The sequence below is a fragment of the Drosophila nasuta genome, chromosome 3 (assembly GCF_023558535.2).
Source record: "Drosophila nasuta strain 15112-1781.00 chromosome 3, ASM2355853v1, whole genome shotgun sequence".
Classification (NCBI taxonomy): domain Eukaryota; kingdom Metazoa; phylum Arthropoda; class Insecta; order Diptera; family Drosophilidae; genus Drosophila; species Drosophila nasuta.
This window is the reverse complement of record NC_083457.1, coordinates 49489214-49508427: the sequence shown is the minus strand read 5'-3', so window position 1 is coordinate 49508427 and position 19214 is coordinate 49489214. Positions and strand designations below refer to the sequence as shown.

Sequence of the window (19214 nt, the reverse complement as noted above, 5' to 3'; positions counted from 1 at the left end):
TATGAACACCTAGATCTCAGAGACTATAAGAGATAGAGCTATAATTTTTTTTCGACAGCATTTGTTATGTTTGCACGCAGATCAAGTTTGTTTCAAATTTTTGCCACGCCCACTTCCGCCCCTGCAAATCAAAAAAATCGAATAACAAGCGTAATTTTAAAGCTAGAGTTACGAATTTTGGTATATACAGTAATAACTATAGTAGTTATGATCCCTGATAATTTGGTTGCGATCCGATAAAAATTGTCGCAGTTATTAAAGAAATACTTTTGTATGGGCAAAAACGCCTACTTACTAGAGGTCTTAGTTGCTTTGGCTGACAATCTGGTATATTGTGCCGTCTATGGTATATTTTGAATGCGGTACTATATCGATATACCACATATACCATTTGGTATATTTTTAGTATTTTTGCAGTATATTTGGTATATTTTGAGAATAATACCGCAAAATATATTGCTTTTATTCAAAATGGGTAGCGGGTATCTCACAGTCGAGTACACTCGACTGTAGCTTTCATACTTGTTTTTTTTGTTTGTGTGCCTCCTGCTGACTTTTTGCTGCTTTCATTTGACGCTCCGCTGGCTTCCTGTGGCGTCGGCTCACTTTGTAGGCTGCCGCTTCCCCCTCCCCTTTCTTTGTCTATCCAACCCTTGAGCTTGGACTGCCCCCCATAAACAAATTTATTGCGCTCATAAATAACTGCAACACTGTCGCTGATTGTTCGCTCGATGGCAACGGCTTCATAAAGTGTCCTGCCTTCCACTTTTCACTGTTCCACTGTTCAAATACTAGCTGCTCCGCTACTCAATTGCATTTCAAGTGTCATTTGGCAAAGTGCTCTCTAATTACGCTCGTATTTTTAATAAATTAATAAGTCACATCTGACATTGGGCATATTTTTCGGGTTGTACCTTCCTCCCTTCGCTCTCTTCGTTCTCTCTTTGCTTGCTGGCATAATGAAGTGTAAATAAGTTATTGGCAGTTGTCAAGTGAGTCATCGTTATCGCAGTCAGGCAGTGATTTGCATAAAATATTGTCGCCAGGCTTAAAAAGGAGGGGGCGAGGGAAAGGGAAAGGGAAAAAAGGAAAATCCCGAAGCCGAAAGTCATTTGAGTTATTGACTTTGGCATGCTTCATTACATTGATTTTCGTTATAAATTTTAAATAAAACGATGATAAGTGTTTTGATTGTTGAGTTGCGTTGCTGCTTAACAAATATTCTGCCATATCCTGCCCACTACGATTGTCTATCTCTGTCTGTCTGTTGCCGCCTGTCATTGTCTGTCGTCAGGGCAAAAGTTCAAGGCTCGACGGGCTCACACCGCAGGATTAAGAACTCAAAAAAACACTTAAGAGCAACAGCAGCAGCAGCAGCAGCCAAGGACTTGATGAGTTCAATTTAAATATCAAAGCAAAGTGAAAACTAAAATGCCAGCAACACACACACACACACAGAAGTATAGAGTGTTATTTAACCACAGGAGAGCCACAGCTGTGAAATGTAGCAGGATATGGGAATTTTGTGAGGTGGCACACTTTGAAGATATTTCTTGGTTGGCATTTTTAAGTGCGCTGTCAAGCAGCAAATCAAAAAATATGCATCACAACGTTCGTCTGTCTCTAGTATGTAATTAGATTTTCAAGTGTGTTACATACACGTCGATATCCATGTATATTCATTGGCAGAGCCACAGCCAATTACTCAACTGCCTGCCAGCAATAGTCAATGGGAAGGGGAAGGGGAAATTTTGGAGGAAGGGGAAAGCTATGGCACAGTGCAAGCAAATGAAAAATCAATTTGTTGATTATGCATAAATCATAAGATTTATGCGACTTCTCACAGTGTTCATAAGTCATTTATCAATGGCAAAAACTTTTTGCCAGACAACAAAATGCGACCAAGCGCGACAAAAAAGACACATTCACACACATACACTCGCACACACACACACACACTCACACACATCGATACACTTTCGAAGCAATAAATAGGTTAATAAACTGTCTCAGAAATCCAATCGAAACTTAAAGATATCTGCTGTGAATTTACGGCAAGCTGTATTTAAACATGATTGAAGATCCTCTATTGTGAAAATGAAGTGCTGATAAATCTTGATTTGTTGCCAATTGATTTCTACTTTCATTTGACAGAAATATATTACTGCACTGATTTTCCGAGCTTAACAAAAAAAAAAATGTTAGAAAAAAGTGAAAGCAAATTAAAAATGCTGTCAAAAAGCAGATTCGATGTCAATCTAACAAAAAGTGTTACTTTTTCAACATCCATTGATGGAAATGCTTTATGTACAAAAGCGTGGTACTATACATATTTTATTTCAATTTAATTTTAACTCTTACTTTAGAAAAAAAAAATTACTTTTGTCAGTGGAAAATATATGGTGTACATTAATACTATATAACTTTTTTTAGTGTAGAAAATATACTACTATACATCACATTTTATAATTAAAAATGTTTTTAAAGAACTTGAAATGTCAGTGAATCATTTGAAATTTAATATGACTGTGTTCTCATATTTTAAATAAAATTTATTTTTCTACTTCAATACAAAGCAAGCTTGTGCTTATTTATGAATTGAAAATGAGAATGCCACAAACAAATTTTATACTTATAATTCATTGAACTTGAAACATTTATGAAGCAGCCATGGCAACGCAATTAAATTTGCTCCTTGCAGCCGCAAAAGAAATATAGGCTAAATTGGAAAATATGAAAATGGAAGATAAGTAGAAGGTATCACATTAAAGCGGAAGATAATTGGAAACTCATTTTTGTGTTTAATTTTGGTATGACACATTTATCATGTTTATATACCCGCTTTTCATTGGATAGAAAGGTATCATAAAGTGTGCGTATCAATATACCACCTATATAGTTTGGTATATTGCAGTATTTGTTAGTATATTATTTTGGTATATTTAAAAAATATTGCCACACTATTTCGCTTTTATTGACAGTAATGGTTTTATTAATATACACATGTATATACGACATACACGTTTTGGTATATTTTAGTATTTTTTCAGTATATTAAATTTGTATATTTAATACTGCACCGTTTTGCTTTTATTGACGACAATTGTTATATCAAATTATTTTCGAGATATATATTTTAGTATATTTCAGTATTTTGTCGTTATGTTAATTTGGTATATTTAAAAGATAATACCGCAATAATTTGTTGTTATTTAGAACGATCTGCATTCTTGACCGTAGCTTTTTTTAACTAAAGGCTTCGACTTATAGAAAAAATAAATAGTATGTTTAAGAGTAGCATTCAAAAATGTTCTTTTGAAATCAAAGTGCAAAGGAAAGTGCAAAAAAATGTTATATATTTTTTTATTTTTCAGCTGAAAAGTTATGTTTAGAAATTGCTGGTATGCACGTAAAAAGCAAGTCGTATAGTATTATGATTATTATTATTGTTAGATTATGGAAATGTGAAGGCAATATTCATGCTGGCATTTCGAAGTGCAGTGCAATCAAGAAACGTAAACAAGAGACAAACGTAGCAATAACAACAGCAGAGAACCAAGAACAGAACAGAACTGAACGGAACAGAAGCAGCACCAAACACAACCTTGACAACATGGAAAATTATCCTTACAGGCATAAAAGCAGAAACTGACATGAGACCTTCTTGTGCTCCTTGTGTCTTGTCTCCCCTGCCTTGCCAACATCCTGATGTTCCTTGGCTTGTTTTGCTCCCCTCCCCCCCCACTTTCCCCTAGTTCAAGTTGTTTCAAGTGTGCAAAATTGCAACAAGAAGCCATTTGTCTTGCTGTTTATAATTTCGATTAAACTTTCAAAGTGCGAAACGCATATGTTTTAAATTGTGTGTGTGTTGGGTGTGTGTGTGTGTGTGTGTCAACAATGCTGGAACGTCTGCTGCAAAAGTGTGACAGAACTTGTCGACGTCGACCCACTAGGAAATTGGAGCAAAAGCCGCAGCTTAGCTGTCAGTTCTCCCAGCGACCACACGAGCTTCCCCAGGAGCAGCTCAAGATGAGGGGGAGAGATGGAGAAGAGTGCTGTGTATATTGCACATAAATTGTTGCCAATGCTTGAATGGAAATTTTCCTTGGCTTGGCAATACTTTGGCTCTATGCTTTTGTTGTGTGTGCTCTGGCACTCGTTATGGCCCTGTTTGCAGACGACGAAGTCAGGCAACAACGTCATGTCTAAGGCAACGGCAAAGGCAGAGAAAAGTTTGCTTATCAGGCCGCATTGAATATAAACATAACAGCTTTCAAGTGGCAGAGGATGAGTGGAGGTAGCTGAGTGGCTGAGTGTGAAATGAAGTTGTGCAAGAAGCTCTGAAGAAGACAATGCCAGTCTAAAAATCTGATCTCGTTGCTCCTACTGTTGTTGCTGGTGTTGTCTGCGTGTGGAAATTGTTTTCAATTTTCGTTATTTGACAAATGGTGACACTTCCGCTGTGGCATAAACCCCGGGCACCAGCAGGACTTTAACAATATGTCTGCCAGCTGGGGGCGCCTCTCTCTCGCTCCCTTCCCTTCCCTTTGCGTGTGTATGTCATGAGGTTTTGTCAACAATAAGTTTATACGTCAGACAACGACAACGACGACGACGACTCGTTGTTGTTTATGACATGCCCGTGCGCTCATCATCATTGCTCTGTCGCACACACATTATGAGCGGGAGGGAGCGAGTCACCCATTCTGGACAGGGCCAAGGACAGCAACAGAACTAGGGACACAGGACTCTCTCTGAATAAGTTTAAGCTGTGACATGCCACACATGGCCAGCGGACGTGCTTGACTTTGACTGACTGCTGCTGCTCCTGCACACATAGACAGTCACCATTCGCTGACAACTTCCCTCTTTACTCCTCTCTCTCTTTAGTTTATTTGGCTGCAAATAAAATGGTACAAAACAGTTGGCGGACAGTTGGCGGCATTCTTTCGACTTTATTCTATTCCCTTCGCCTCCTTTTTTTTGGCCAAAGTGCATGTCTCGATTCGAGTCAGACTCACAGAGTCCTTGACAAATGGCAAACAAAGCTGGAGCCCATCAATCAAGCCAGTTATGACGTTCGCACGTTCATCGCTTTTCGCTTCTTTTTATTTATTTTATTTTTATTGAAATGTATAAATTTGATTTCTTTTAGTTTATGCTTGATGCTCATTCAACTTGATTTGCTTGCCTCACCGAAAATGAATTACAATTGCCACTTGGCATTGTCACATGTCAGCAACAGTAAGATTCCCTTCCCTCTTCCCTTCCACTCTTGTGGAGCTCAAGAGGTGAGCAGTAGACACAAGTCTGCTCTTTATGTCTGCAGGTGGTTTATGAAAATGTGATTCATCAATAAAAAAAAGGAAATCAAGTGCTAGACAGTTGATCTATTTATGTTGATTGTAGCTCAATGGACTAAAGTAAACACAATATTAATTGGGCTGCAAATAGTCATTAATAAATATTGTAGTATGGGAAGATTTACAATAAAGCATTCTCAATATAGAATAAGAATGAAATAGAAGAAAATAAATTACCCAAAATATATTAAATTGGTGTAAATTATTCAAGTCAACTTGAATACTGTTTTTATCTTTATTAAATTAACAAAACTTTATAAGCCATATAGAAAAAATGTATTAGTATTTCTTTAACAATTAAAGTCAAACAAAAAATAATAATGAAAAATGAAAAACAATCTTAACAATGGAAAATATAAAAATAACCAGATCGTACAGAAATTTGAAAATCGTAATAAAAATAAAAGAGACGTTAAGAATCATTTTTATAACTCTGGCCTTTAGATAAAACAATATACTTGATTTTGTGCAAAGTAAGTTTTCGAAATTATACAAATTTAGTTAAGGAATAGAACAGCTTTAGATTTTTTATTACTTTTATATTTAGTTGCATCAACGTTGATTACCAAAAGTATTTATTCAAGATCGTTTCGAGTCAGCTTGGTTTTATTTTAATTTATGGAAAATATAATATGGCACTTAGCATTTCAAACAACTTTTTAAACAACTTCTTCCCAAGAACATTTCTTTAAAAAATGCTTGAAGCACTCGCATTATTAGAGCTTAAGCAAGTTTTTAAAATGTAGAGTTGATGTTATTGAAGGTTCTTCAAATTGAAGAAGTCGTTCAATTGAACTTATTTCAAAAATCTTTACAACTCTCAAAACTCGCTCTTCTTATTTTTCCCCCTCTCGCTCTCTCACTCTTTCTTTTTCTATCTTTGTTGTGCAGCTCAAGCGAAAGTTTTAAGCTGAATGTGAAGCAAGTTTGGAGTGTGTGTGCTGAAACTTCGTCGAGTCAGTTGTTCAATTGAATGTATTGCTAGCACAACAGAACGAAGCAACTGCTGCGAACTGCGAACTGGGTCAATACCAAACACACACACACACACACACACACACACACACACACACACACACATACTATTGACATTTTATTAAACTGACGACACATCAGTTTTTTTTGTTTGCTTCTTTTCTGTCACATCATATTACTGGTGATTATATTTATTGTCAGGGTTGTCGCACTCTATAAATATTTCATAAATAGCTTGTGCCATTTGCATGTGACGAACGCTCCAAGTTTTCTTTTTCTGTCATTTGCTTAACCCTTTTGCTGTTATTATCATGCGAAAAAGTCATTGCCAGCTGTCACATGGAAGTCTCCTCTCCTCTTTTTCGCCTCCTACTTCCCTACTCCACGAGTAGTCCCTCTCCCTCAAGTAGTTCCTTCTTCCCTCCAGTTGAAGAGCAGCTTTGTCAAATCTGCACACATTGTAGCAGGAGCTGTTAGTGCTGTTCCCCTCTGCTCTCTTCTCCTTGCAGCTTCTCTTGCGCACTTTTGACTACTTTTCAGTTAGGTAGCATCCCCCTCTTCACTACCCACTGTACTTTTTTTTTTTTGGCTTTTAGCATACCTGTCAGCAAAATAAAATGAAAAGTAGTTTCAGTGCAAACTTTCGCTCATCGTCGCCTGCTGCCTTATTGTTGACACATATTTCTCGTTATATGCAAGTGACTGCCACGCCCCCGCCCCCGTCCATTACGTTGGCTGTCATTTCACTTGGTTTCCTTTTCTTTTTTTTTTCTTTGCATTCTTTTTACTTAGATTTTCGTGGCTGTGCTCTTTTTATTTGCCCTTTTTTGCGGCAAGTGTAGAGCTTTAACTTTTGATGCACAATTTGTTTGCCAGTCTGCAGTCGCTCTCTCTCGCTCTTTCTTATCATCTCTCCCACTCTCTCCTTCTTGACTGTTTAATACTGAAATTGGCAGAACCTGGCTTAAGTGTTTGGCGGCTGGCTCGACTGTCCTGGCAGATAAGTAGTCCTTGGGCCTTGCCTCTTCGCTTTGCTTGTCGCTTCCTCAAACTTGCCACATTTCTTTCGTTCTCTCGTTCGTTGTCTTTTTGGCCAAAGTCCCCTTCACAGCTGTGTGTGTGTGTGAAAATTATTATTTTGCGTCGTTGTCGTTGCAAGTTTGTTGCAACTTTTTTCGACGCAAAGTGAAAATTTGTCATGCTCGTTGAGCAGCTTTACTAAGTATGTTCCTGTTGCCTTGATATAATAAATTCCTTCAGTTTAGCAAAAATGCTCACGAAGACAAACACAAACATAAACAGCGAAAGACAAACACAAACACTACAAACACACACAAATGCACACCAAATATCTCTTGCACAGGGGCCAACGAAATTTTTGAGCCGAAAATGAGTTGTCCTCATCTCGTTTTCTCTCTCTTTGCATCCTTCTTGTCGTCTGGGCGAAAACTTTTAACTCGACTGTCAAATATTTTAACAATTTTGCATAAAACATTACGAAGATGCTTAGCAAAAGCTGCTGACGAGCTAACTGTCTCTCTCTTTCACTCTCTCGCTGCATCTCTTTCGTTCCTAATGCCAGCTTAACATTTGCCATATCTTTATCTCTTTTATAGCTCACATGTCTGAGCTGATGATTCTGAAAGTGAATTTCAAATAAGTGCCAACTCTTTTCCCCATCTCTCTAACTCTCTCTCTCTCTCTTTCCCTCTCTTTTCCTCTCTTTCTACTAATACATTTCAATCCCCCACTTAATTAGCTAAGTTGCCTAGTTTGTTTTTGCCCCAGACAACTGCATGGATTCATTTCTAGACAACTCTCGTCTCTCGTACTCACCTTTTGATTAAGCGAAGAAAAAGGGCCGCGTCACGTGCGGGCCTCTGGAAAACTCTAGATTTTTCCGCTGACTAATAGGATGAGCTGCAAGAAAATAGAGAAAGAGAGAGAGAGAGTGAAAAAACGTGAAAGCAAATAAATAAATATGATAAAAATCAGCAGTGGCAGCTATAAATTTCGAAGTACTTTCATTTTCGGGGGCCTGAACAAATATCTATTAGGGCATAGACGTGTTTCCTTTACCCTAACAAAGGGCATAACAATTGTGTTGTTTAGTTTGCAACATCAGCAGAATGACGCTGCATTTTCTGTATGATTGACAGACTTTGTTATATTAAGCACATGTTGTATTTAGATTAAGAAATGTACATCAATGAAATGCTATGGTGACTGCGCTTAGACTCCTATTTTAAAAAATAAATTAATAGCGAGTGTATTTAATATATTTATTATTTATTTATTATTATTAAATTTATCGCTGCTATTTATATATACTGCTATTTCAAAGTTCACAGCTGTATATATATTTTATATCAAAGTCTTAAGGTAAGGTGATAATTGAAAACTAAATCTATGATATTTCAATTGTGCAAAAATAATATTTATTGCATAATAAAAAAAAAAACACAATAATATTTTTATAGTAAAAGTACTCTTATGTGTCAATACCTTAAATACTTTTATGCAGAGAATGGCATTCTAAAAGACTAGAAAAAGAATCCTGATCTTAAAGACTTTTCTCAAAGTAAACCTGAGACAAATCTATTATTTGACAGATTTATTTCCAGAAGAAAAAATAAAATAAAAGCAAATCTAATATTTGACAGATTTATTTACATAAGAAAAAAAAAATCAATTAGAATGTAAAAATTTTTATTTTTAATTCAATTTATGGAAAACTTCAAAAGTATTCAAATTTTTGACACGCCTACTAATTTTAAAGCTAGCCAATAATAACAATAGTATTTAAGATTCATGATACTTCTGCGGGTTTTAGCTGATTTAGCTGACAATCTGGTATATTTGGTATACCTCTATAGAATATTTTTAATGTAGTACTGCAACGATATACCAAATATGATATTCAGTATATTTTTGTGTTTTTGTGGTATATTATTTGGTATTATTTAAGAATTAAACCGGAATGTTTTGCTTTTACTACGCGTTCTATGCATTATATAGTATAACTATCTTGAGAATTGTCAACATTGTATAAAAACGATATCTAAAAGCTGGTTTTAGCTGCTCTGGCTGACAATCTGGTATATTTGGTATACCTCTATAGAATATTTTTAATGTAGTACTGCAACGATATACCAAATATGATATTTAGTATACTTTTGTATTTTTGTGGTATATTATTTGGTATTTAAGAATTAAAACGGAATGTTTACCATTCATTTTATACATTATATAGTATAATTATCTTGAGAATTGGCAACATTGTATAAAAAGGTTATCTGAAAAAGCACATCTAATCATAGACAATCAGAGGAAGAATTCCCCTTGTAGTTTTTCGCTCATTTGATGCTCGTAATAATATTATGACCCGTCACTTTTATAGAGTACCGCGTAGGCTAAAAGGGGCGTGGTCAGGTTAGGTTAGGAAAATATGCGCAGCAGAAATCTAATTGCGTTAATTTCTCAGGTAATTGTGGCACAGCTCGGCTGTTAGACGACCGAATGGGGACCAGGACATGCGACTACGTAAAAACTATTAACACGCGCAGCTGCTGCAGAGCATGGTGAGGGGGAGTGGAAAGGGGGAAGGGGGTGAAAGGACAACAGCTGAACCACACACATGTGTGTTACACCAGGGGCGTTGGCTGTAGGAGGAGGCGTGGGCGTGGGCGTAGGTGTGGGCGTGGGCTGTTGCGCGTTATTCAAATAGTTTTATTTTCCACACGCGCCTCATAATTTGCTGCGTGTCCATTGTCCATGTGGACGACGACGACGTCGTTGCTGATGATGACGACGACGAACCGAAGCAATTCCCCAGTCTGTGGGCTTAAATGTCACGGAGCATATTTAAGTAGTGGAAGGTCTTTTTTTTCGTTATCGGGGCATGAAATGAAATAATTGCATTTTGCTGCGCCTACAAAAAAAATAGAAGAAAAATACTTGCCCCGCCCACGCACACAAGTGGCGCCACTTCCTCTGGTGGGGCAAGCGATTAACTCTCCCCTCTGTTCCCCTCTTTTCCCTTGCCTTCCCCACCCTTCATAATCTCAGTTTATACACAATTTAAATACGCTTCTAATGTCGCTTTTTTTATGCGTCTGCAATTATAATCGTTTCCATATCTATCCCCATCGCTGACCAATTTCTGCTTTTTTCCCCCAGTTTTTTTGTTGATAATTATGCCCGCATTATTCGAATAATATCCCGCTCTCTGCAGTACTTAGCTGAATTAAAGTCTAGGAGTTTAATAAGCTTTATGTGCCCCATAATGATACGTTGCACTTGTGGGAGTAACAGTTGCTGTTGCAGCCACACACACACATACACATATATACACACTTATTATCGTAGCATTGGCATCAACAAGCTATAAGCTATAAGCAACAACAAACTGATTGCCGTGACGAATGTCAAACAAGTTCAACTTGTCGCTTGGCGGCTGCCCGGGGCAACCGACAAAACTGAAACCAAAGCTCCCAAATACATTGACAATTTGTTATTAAGTGGGTGTGTGTCTGTGTGTGTGTGTGTGTTTGTGTGTGCATATGCATATAATAATCTTGTAGCAGGTTAACTTCATCACCCTTCCAACTCCTTTCTTGCCCCTTAGGGAATGGAAATTGATGACAAACTGTTGTAAGCAATTTTTGTGTGCAACATTTGAAATGGCATCAGTTGTAATAAAAATTATTTGCACACAATATAAAGTTTTTCATTTGCAAATAGTTGACATTCTTTGTTTTTAGCAATTTCAGTCTATTGAGGAAATTAAAATTGACAATATTTACGGCACAAAATAAAATAGTAGAAGTCTACGTATGTATGACAAATTCAATAACTCTTATTTATTTTGCTAAAACAAGTAAGAAAGATAAAGGCGAGTGTGATCGACTGTGAGATACCTGTACTAATTCTGAGCAAAAGCAAAATGGGGCTTAACTTCAAAATATACCAAATCAGTATATCACAAAAATACTTTATGATATAGCAATATATTCAAAATATACCATAGAGTGCAAAATATACTAGATATTTATTTTGAAATGTACTTAGTCAACTTTTTTGAAAAAATAACATTTTGGATAATAAAAACATAACTAAAACCTAAGGTTATAAGTTTCAAACTAATAAACTATTAAATAAAGTATATGAAATTAAAGAATTCTTAGAGTATTAAAATAGTGCATATCTCAAAAAGCATTTGAGAAATATGAATTGATAATTCTTAGCACATAAAAGTAAATGTTACTCATGTATATGTCAAATTCAATAACTCAGATTCAATTGATTTGTTTTATATTGAGGAAAGTCGACTATAAAGCTTTGACATTGAAAAATATTCTTTTGTTTATCTTATATAAAGTAAAGTCAAGACCAATTTCTTATTGTATGTCAATAAAAAAAATTAAAATTGACAATATTCACGACACATATTTTATTGGAGGTCATATATTTTGTAACTTTTAAAGTTTTTTAAATACGGCTACTGTTTATCAGTATAACAAATTTAATATTTCTTTTGGTATTTTTGTTTATTTTATATAAGTATTCTGTAAAATTTAGTTATTTCAAATTGATTGCCTAAAAACTTTACAGATTCTTAAGGTCATTTTAAATTAAAGGCATTGCATTATAAATAAATTTTAAATTATGTATTGAAATTTAGGAATTCAAGAATTTTGGAAGTATTCAAATAATCTTCACCTCAAATGAAAACGCTTTGTGTGACCATTAAGAACAGACTCGAAAATTTTAAAGTTTGCTTAACAGCTTTGTATCAAAAGTTGAGTGATAATTTGAGCGACTTTTGTCGACAAATATTTCACATAAATGCTGCTGTTGCAAGTGCTGGGTTAAACCTGGTTAATGAGTTCATTTCCAGTTGCAGTTACTTCCTCTCTTTCTCTCTCTCCCTCGCACACTCTTTCTTCTCTCAATCTGCTTAATAACTTCTAAGCTTAACCCCCGCCCCTTGTGTCGAGTCATTATTTGCAAGTGAATAAAGTGCAGAAGTTGCTCGTGCAGCAAAAGAGGAAACGAAAGTTGCTTGCAGCAAACTGCAGCAACGTTTCCATTTCATGTGAGGCAATAAAAATTTAATATAATTACGCACAATTTCCAGTTGAACTTTATGACACACACACACACACACACATCGTGTAGTATATAGACAAGTTGCTGTGACTTTTGACAGCGTCGTGAGTCGCGTTCTGACTGCTCGCTTTTTCGCTTTTGCCGCAGCAAAAAGTTTATGAGTCGCCACCAAGACAAACATAAACACTTGTGAAGACACAAGGGATGTTCCAAAGGGAGTGGGAGGGGTTCAATCGAGGGGATGCAGCTGATTTCATAAAGTGTAACAAGCCAAAGCTTTGAGCTCGGCGACAAATAAGCGAAGCAGCCAGCCCTCGAGCTGCCTGCAAGTCGACAATAAAGCGTTGCGCAAAACTTTACAAGTTGCCTGTGGCATGAAGTAGCCGAGTGTTGTGTGTGTGTGTGGCTCCACAACACACACACACGAACACGAACACACTTCGCTGCGAGTTAAATATTTGTTTCTGTTTCGCTTGTTTACATTGAGGACCCCAAAGCAAAGTCGACAGCAGCAGCAACAAGAGCAGAGACAGGAGTTTAAGTCGCAGCAGCAACTGAAGCTGATGCTGTTGCTGTTGCTGCTGCTGTGGCATATCTGTCGCCCAGAACTTGCATTTTCCACATTTGCCTCCGGCAAGTTGTTATTTCTTAATATCGAGTCGCTGCCGCAGTCGCTGCCTCAGTCGCAGTCGCTGCGGCGAACTCTCAACCCGCGGGCATATGTCAGGCGACTTAACCTTTGACAGGCGCCGCTGTTGGCTACATCCTGCCTCCTCCCCCTCTCCCTCCACCGACCACCTTCCACCATTTTCCACTCACCACTTAGCCATAAATTGAGTGGCGTTTGTCTGCTGCTTTTGCTGCTTCTGTTTCTCCAATGTAATCAGATCATTTTGTACGCTTCAACAAGTACGCGAAACTTTTATTTGATTTGAAATGAGAAAATCTTTGATAGAACGTGCCTCAAACACCATGCCACAAAAGCAACAAAGTTTCTCTACGCTGCTCTGGCCAATTAACCTGTTGATATCCCAGATGGATTTTGGCTTCTTGTTTTTACTGCTTCTTCTTGTTTATGTTCAGCTGAATTTCATAATAATTAATTGAATGTTGTGCTCTTGGCTTGACAAAAATTCAAAGTGAGGCATATTTGAAATGGTCTCAAGTGTAATGTCAAATTTGCGTTGCTTATAAATTCTACAAAAAAATGTGCATTATATCAAACGAAATCAGAATCTTATAAGTAAAATGTGTACTAGTTGCTTCTGAACATTTAATGAGAAATAGTAATTTTATTTATATTGCTCAATTAAAAAATAAATTTAATCATTTTTATGGACTTCAAATGATTATATTAAAATTTATTTTACTTCTGCTAAAAAGAGTATAGCCTGCATAAATTCGGTCTTAAAACAATAATTTTCTCACCAGTTAAACTAAGATATATGAGACAAGTCTGAAAGCTACAGTCGAGTGTGAGATACCTTCGAATCTATTATTAATTAATAAAAGCAAAACAGTGCGGTATTTATTTTAAAATATACCAAATTAAAATATCGCAAAATTACAGTACTATTTTCAAAATATATCATAGGGTCCAAAAAATTGTCACAATGTTTTAAATATTTATTAAATACCTTCTTCCATTTATTGTTTATTTTTTTTACATTTTTTTTAAATTTTCTCTTACATTTTCTTTCAATTTATAATATATTATAATTGCTTTGCTATGTATTTTAATGTGATCCCTTCATGACTTTGTTTATAATTCGAAAATAAATTTCATTAGCTTTATATATTTATTAAACATACACATATAAATCTTTAAAAATTAAAAAAAAATATTATACTTTGTCTTTTTATTTTCCAACCGAACAATTTTATACTATTTAACTTTCTTTACATTTCATTTTGAATATTTTGTACAGTTAATTTATCTATTTAGAATAAGTTTATTGAATACTCTTCTTGAATTTTCCCTTAAAATTTAAATTCCAAATTCAGGTTTTCTGTCTATTCCTTGCCACAAAAATTTTCCACTTACTAATTTACCAATATCAACACATTAATGGTTAAAAGCTTTCCACTTTCCCCGCCACTTTCTCTCGCTCTCTCTTTGCTTTCTGCTTGCTCACTTTAGCTGCGCTTCCCGAATGTGTCAATTGGCGTTAATGTAATTATGTAATAAACTTGTGTTATTTGGTCGGCAGAGAAGAAGGAGGAGACGAGACGGGGGAGGAGACGAGACGGGGGGTGCAGCTGCCACCAGCCAAGCTAACAACAGGCAACAGCCGCTAATATTAATTAGGCAGAGAAAGAAGAAGAAGCAGCAACAGCAGAGGGCAACAAGAAAATGCTGGTCACATTTTTGTTTACATTTTGGGCGCTTGAATTGAGCTCGTGTCGTCAGCTGGCTATTAAAAGTGCTATGCTAAATGGCCATAACAACTTCCGTGTGCCACACACACACACACACATACGTATCTACACACACACTCACACACACACATACATATTTAGTTGCCTCACCCAGTAGCCAGGCTAGGCTCTCATTTACAACAATAAACAGCAGCATAAAAGCCATGAAACTGATTTTTCACGCCATTTTCGTTTACATTTTGTTATTGTTGTTGTTGTTGCTGTTGTTGTTGTTGCCTTGAAACAGCTGAACAGCGCTGCCAACGCATGTGTAATTAAAATATAATAATTTTTGCCGAACAAAAGCAACAGTGAAAAAAAAGCACAGTAGAGAAAAAAACAGAAGCTCGCTCTCTGCTTTCTCTCTGTGTGTGTGTGTGTGTATTTATGACGAAAGTTTCAAGTGTGCCAAAGAGGATAGGGGGGGCGTGTAAATGGATGTAGAGCAAGAGGAAGAGATGGGCTGGCGTGTTTCAAGGCAATGATGATCATAATGATGGCCACTCTGCACGCACCTGCCACAGACTCGCCTCAGTTCTTGCCTCCTCCTGTAAATGTCCTTCACCTTTGTTTTTCGCTCTCTCTCTCTTTCTCTTTTGGCAGTTGTTTTCATATTTTTGCTTTCCGCACATTTGTTACGCACCATAAATGAAAATGCTCATATAAATATTTCATATTTTTACACACACCAAAAAGAGAAAACCACCCACAAAATGACAACAAGTCGTCGCGTTGTTTTGTTTAGTAGCATCTTGTGCAGCGTTCACCTCATTTCAAAGTAACCACCCAACGCACCACCCACTCACCAGTCACCACTCACCAGACACCACACTACATTTCACTTTTCAGTCGAGAAATTTCCGCCCATTAAATTGACATACGCGCATTCGCCATTCGCATTCATTTCCTCTTTCCATTTTGGTTGTATTTTTTTCTTTGTTATTTCTTCTGTTTTCTTTTTTTTCCGTTTTTATTGCTCTCCCTTTGCCTGTTTGCACAAGTTTTGTAATATTTCGGGTTTATGTTTACAGTTGGCAAACGCATTAAAATCACAGATTTACATTTTTTTATCCTTCGCTCTTCGCTTTCTTATACATATAAATGTATGTGTGTGTCCTGCTGAATTATTTAGTGTTGTCGCCCTGTTGCCCCTCCTCCCCCCTCTAGCATTTGTGCAAAGTATTCGTATTATTGAATTTGAATTTGAGTTTTTTTGTGTAGACTGGCGACAGCTTCGAGGCTTATTGTTTCAAATGTCCCCGACGCAATCTCGAGAATGTAAACTGTTGATAGCTTGCTACACACACACACACTCTTACACACTCTTACACCCTTGCACACACTTGCGTCTTAGGCTGTGTGCCAAGTTGAGCATGGAAATTATTTTTTAATAAACACAAAGCACTCGCTCACAAAGGGGAACAAGACACACACACACAGACAACTGAACTCAACTCAACTCAACGCATCCGCATTCGCATTCGCATTTACTGTTGGACTGTTGCAGAGACTCACAGGGAGGGGGTGTGGAAAGGGGGAGGAGGGGGGCAGGACGACAGGAATCTCTTGTTTTCGCTGCTGTTCAGCGAATGGCAACAGCGTCGAGCGCAAAATAAATAAACCCACTTTAATATGCGCTCGTTATATTATTTTCTTTTCATTTTCCTGATTTCGTTTCCCTTTGCTTTCGTGCTTCTCTTCTTCAGTTTTTCTCTCATTTTTCCCTGCTGCTATCATGTTTTTCTTTCAGCTTTCTTTTTTTTTATTTATTTATTTTTTTTGACGTGTTGTTCTCCCACCTTCTCTTCAGACTTCGCCCCCGCCTCCGCCTGACATCGACCCGTCGGTTTTCGCTTGTTTGAAGTGCCACGCTCTATTTAAAGGCAAATTGTCTGTAGTCCTTTTTACAAATATTGTGTTTCTTTCTTTTGCATATTTATCCGTTGCTTTCTGCTGCACTCATCCTCCCCCCTTCCCCTATCACCATTTTGTTGTGGCACAGCCAAAAGACAAACTCGCTGGCTGGTTGGAAAAAAAAATTCGCTGCTAGCAACAGCTTCGCGTCTAGACATTGTGGAATTAGGTAAAGCAAACGGGCCAAATAGCTCTGTCTCTAAAAATGCATAACCCCACCAACCACTTCTCTCCCCTCTCCACCAAAGTGTCCGACAAACTCGAGACGGCCACGGGGAGGAGAAAAAAAATGCGGGGGATCGACGTTGGGGCAGCTGAGAACTGGACGCTTGAATTAGCATTTGAAGCAAGTGCGCTGACCTGTGGAACAGCAGCTGCAACAGCTTCCCTCTAGTCCCTTCCTCCTCCTTCTCCCTTCTTCTCCTTTTCGTGCTCGTTTTTTTATTGCATCCACAATGCGGGTCAAGTCACTGGGGATAGCTTTAGAGTGCTTCACATTTCAAGTGGATATTATTAGGGGATTGCATTACGCTGTTCACCAAATGCTAAATTGTCCAAGCTGAGTGCTATCATTCCTCACGACTACTCCAAACTCTGCTTTGACTAAGCGACTCAACTTAATTGATCTGAGCTTACAACTAAAGCGAGGATTCCACTTTCAACGCATTCTTTGGTACATAAACCTCAAATATTCATTTGTATTTCAGTATTTCATTAAACTAAATATCTTTCATTCAAATGAACGCATTTTTCTTTTGGAAAATTTTAGCAATTTCTTGCATATCGAAGCTTAACTTAAAGCCACATCTAAAAACAAAGACAACAAATTTTTAAAAAATCGAGTAAAAGCATTTTTCTTTTGCAAAATTTGAGCAATTTATTTCAAATCTATGCTTAACTTAAAGCATCTTATCCGTCATATAAAAGATTTCTACGAATTCATTTAAACTTAAGCTACTCTTAATATAATTGGATTGTTTTGGGTTTACTTTGACAATTTATAATTAACTCAGTTAAACCATTTACTTATATTGGCTAGAATTAAATATCCCATATTAATATCCTAAACTAACAAAACGGTATTAAATATATTTAATTGTTATTCTGTGAAAATACTAAAATATATACATAGAATAGTAGTACATTAACAATATACCACAGAGTATAAAATATACCTGATTTTCTTATTGCATTATTAATAGGCAGAATGTAAAGTTCAGTAATCTTTGTATTGGCGTTAATTAAATATCCAATGTTAATGTCCTACCTTATAACTGTAAAATAGCCGCTACTTATTTTCAATAAAAGCAAAACGGTATTATTTATTAAATTTACCAATTTATTATTTCATAAAAATTCTAAAATATATCAGCGTATATATATTTAGTCTATTGATATAGTACTACATTCAAAATATACCACAGAGTACAAAAAAAATACCAAATTGTCAACCAAAGACCGACCGCATCAGCGTTTTTTTTTTGTCATACCAAAATTCTCTAAATTATTTTTCATATTAATCATATCAGTTTTTATAGGCTTTCATATTCCCACAACTTTGTTAATGATATGTAATTATAACTTTCTACTTCCTTAGCAACTATGACTGTACTTTTTTATTACGCAGTTTTCGTTTCAATTATAAACAAATAAACAACTTCCTACTTTTGTCGCTTTATTTGAGTTATAAAATGTCACACAAATTAACTAATTTGCTTACCGAATCTATTAACAGCTAATAGGTTTATGATGTTCAATTGCTGTAATACTTTATGGCTAAACTATGAAACATAATTTATATTCATGTTATTCTTAGTTGCTTTTGTATTATATAAGACCTACATAAAATATTATTTATATATTGATCGTACATGTATATGGATATTATTATATTATTATATAGATCTTATATAATTTATTGGTATGATCCATATAAATACTTCATTATCTTGTGCATTATTTATCCTAATAATCAATGACACTAATTGTAAGCGTATAATTCATAATTATAAGAAGTTAAGAATAAATTTCATTATTTTTACATTCCTTAAATTTTATAAAAAAATATTTTGATTGGATGGTATTTACAATTGAAATGTTATTATATAGTGGTCTAACCTAATTGATTCGTTTCCTAATGAAATCTTTTTCTAAATTTCGATTATTTCACTGCAGAAAAACTGTTTTGATTCCTAATTTGTTTAAGTAGCCCAGTTAGGTAACAGTGCACCTATCTTTGTTATCATTTCGTTATTATTTAAAAAAAAAAAGAAGAAAAAAAAGAAAAACTGTTTTTATTGAATAAAAGTTTATTTCACTAAAATACATACATACATATATATAAATACATTTACTATAGATTCAAGTAATCCAAGTAACTAAAGATAATCTATATTCACTGTAGGAAAATATGGAGTTACCCCTAATTAGATT

The 19214-nt window shown here is 36.0% G+C and overlaps 1 protein-coding gene across 1 annotated transcript in view; it reads right to left on the bottom strand.

The window, feature by feature from the left end:
* Nucleotides 1-19214, bottom strand: part of LOC132791138 (connectin) — a 61006-nt gene that overhangs the window by 32188 nt on the left and 9604 nt on the right. The window contains exon 2 of the mRNA XM_060799950.1: nt 8175-8258. The gene's annotated coding sequence lies outside the window, so the exon portion shown is untranslated. The remainder of the gene's footprint in view (nt 1-8174; nt 8259-19214) is intronic.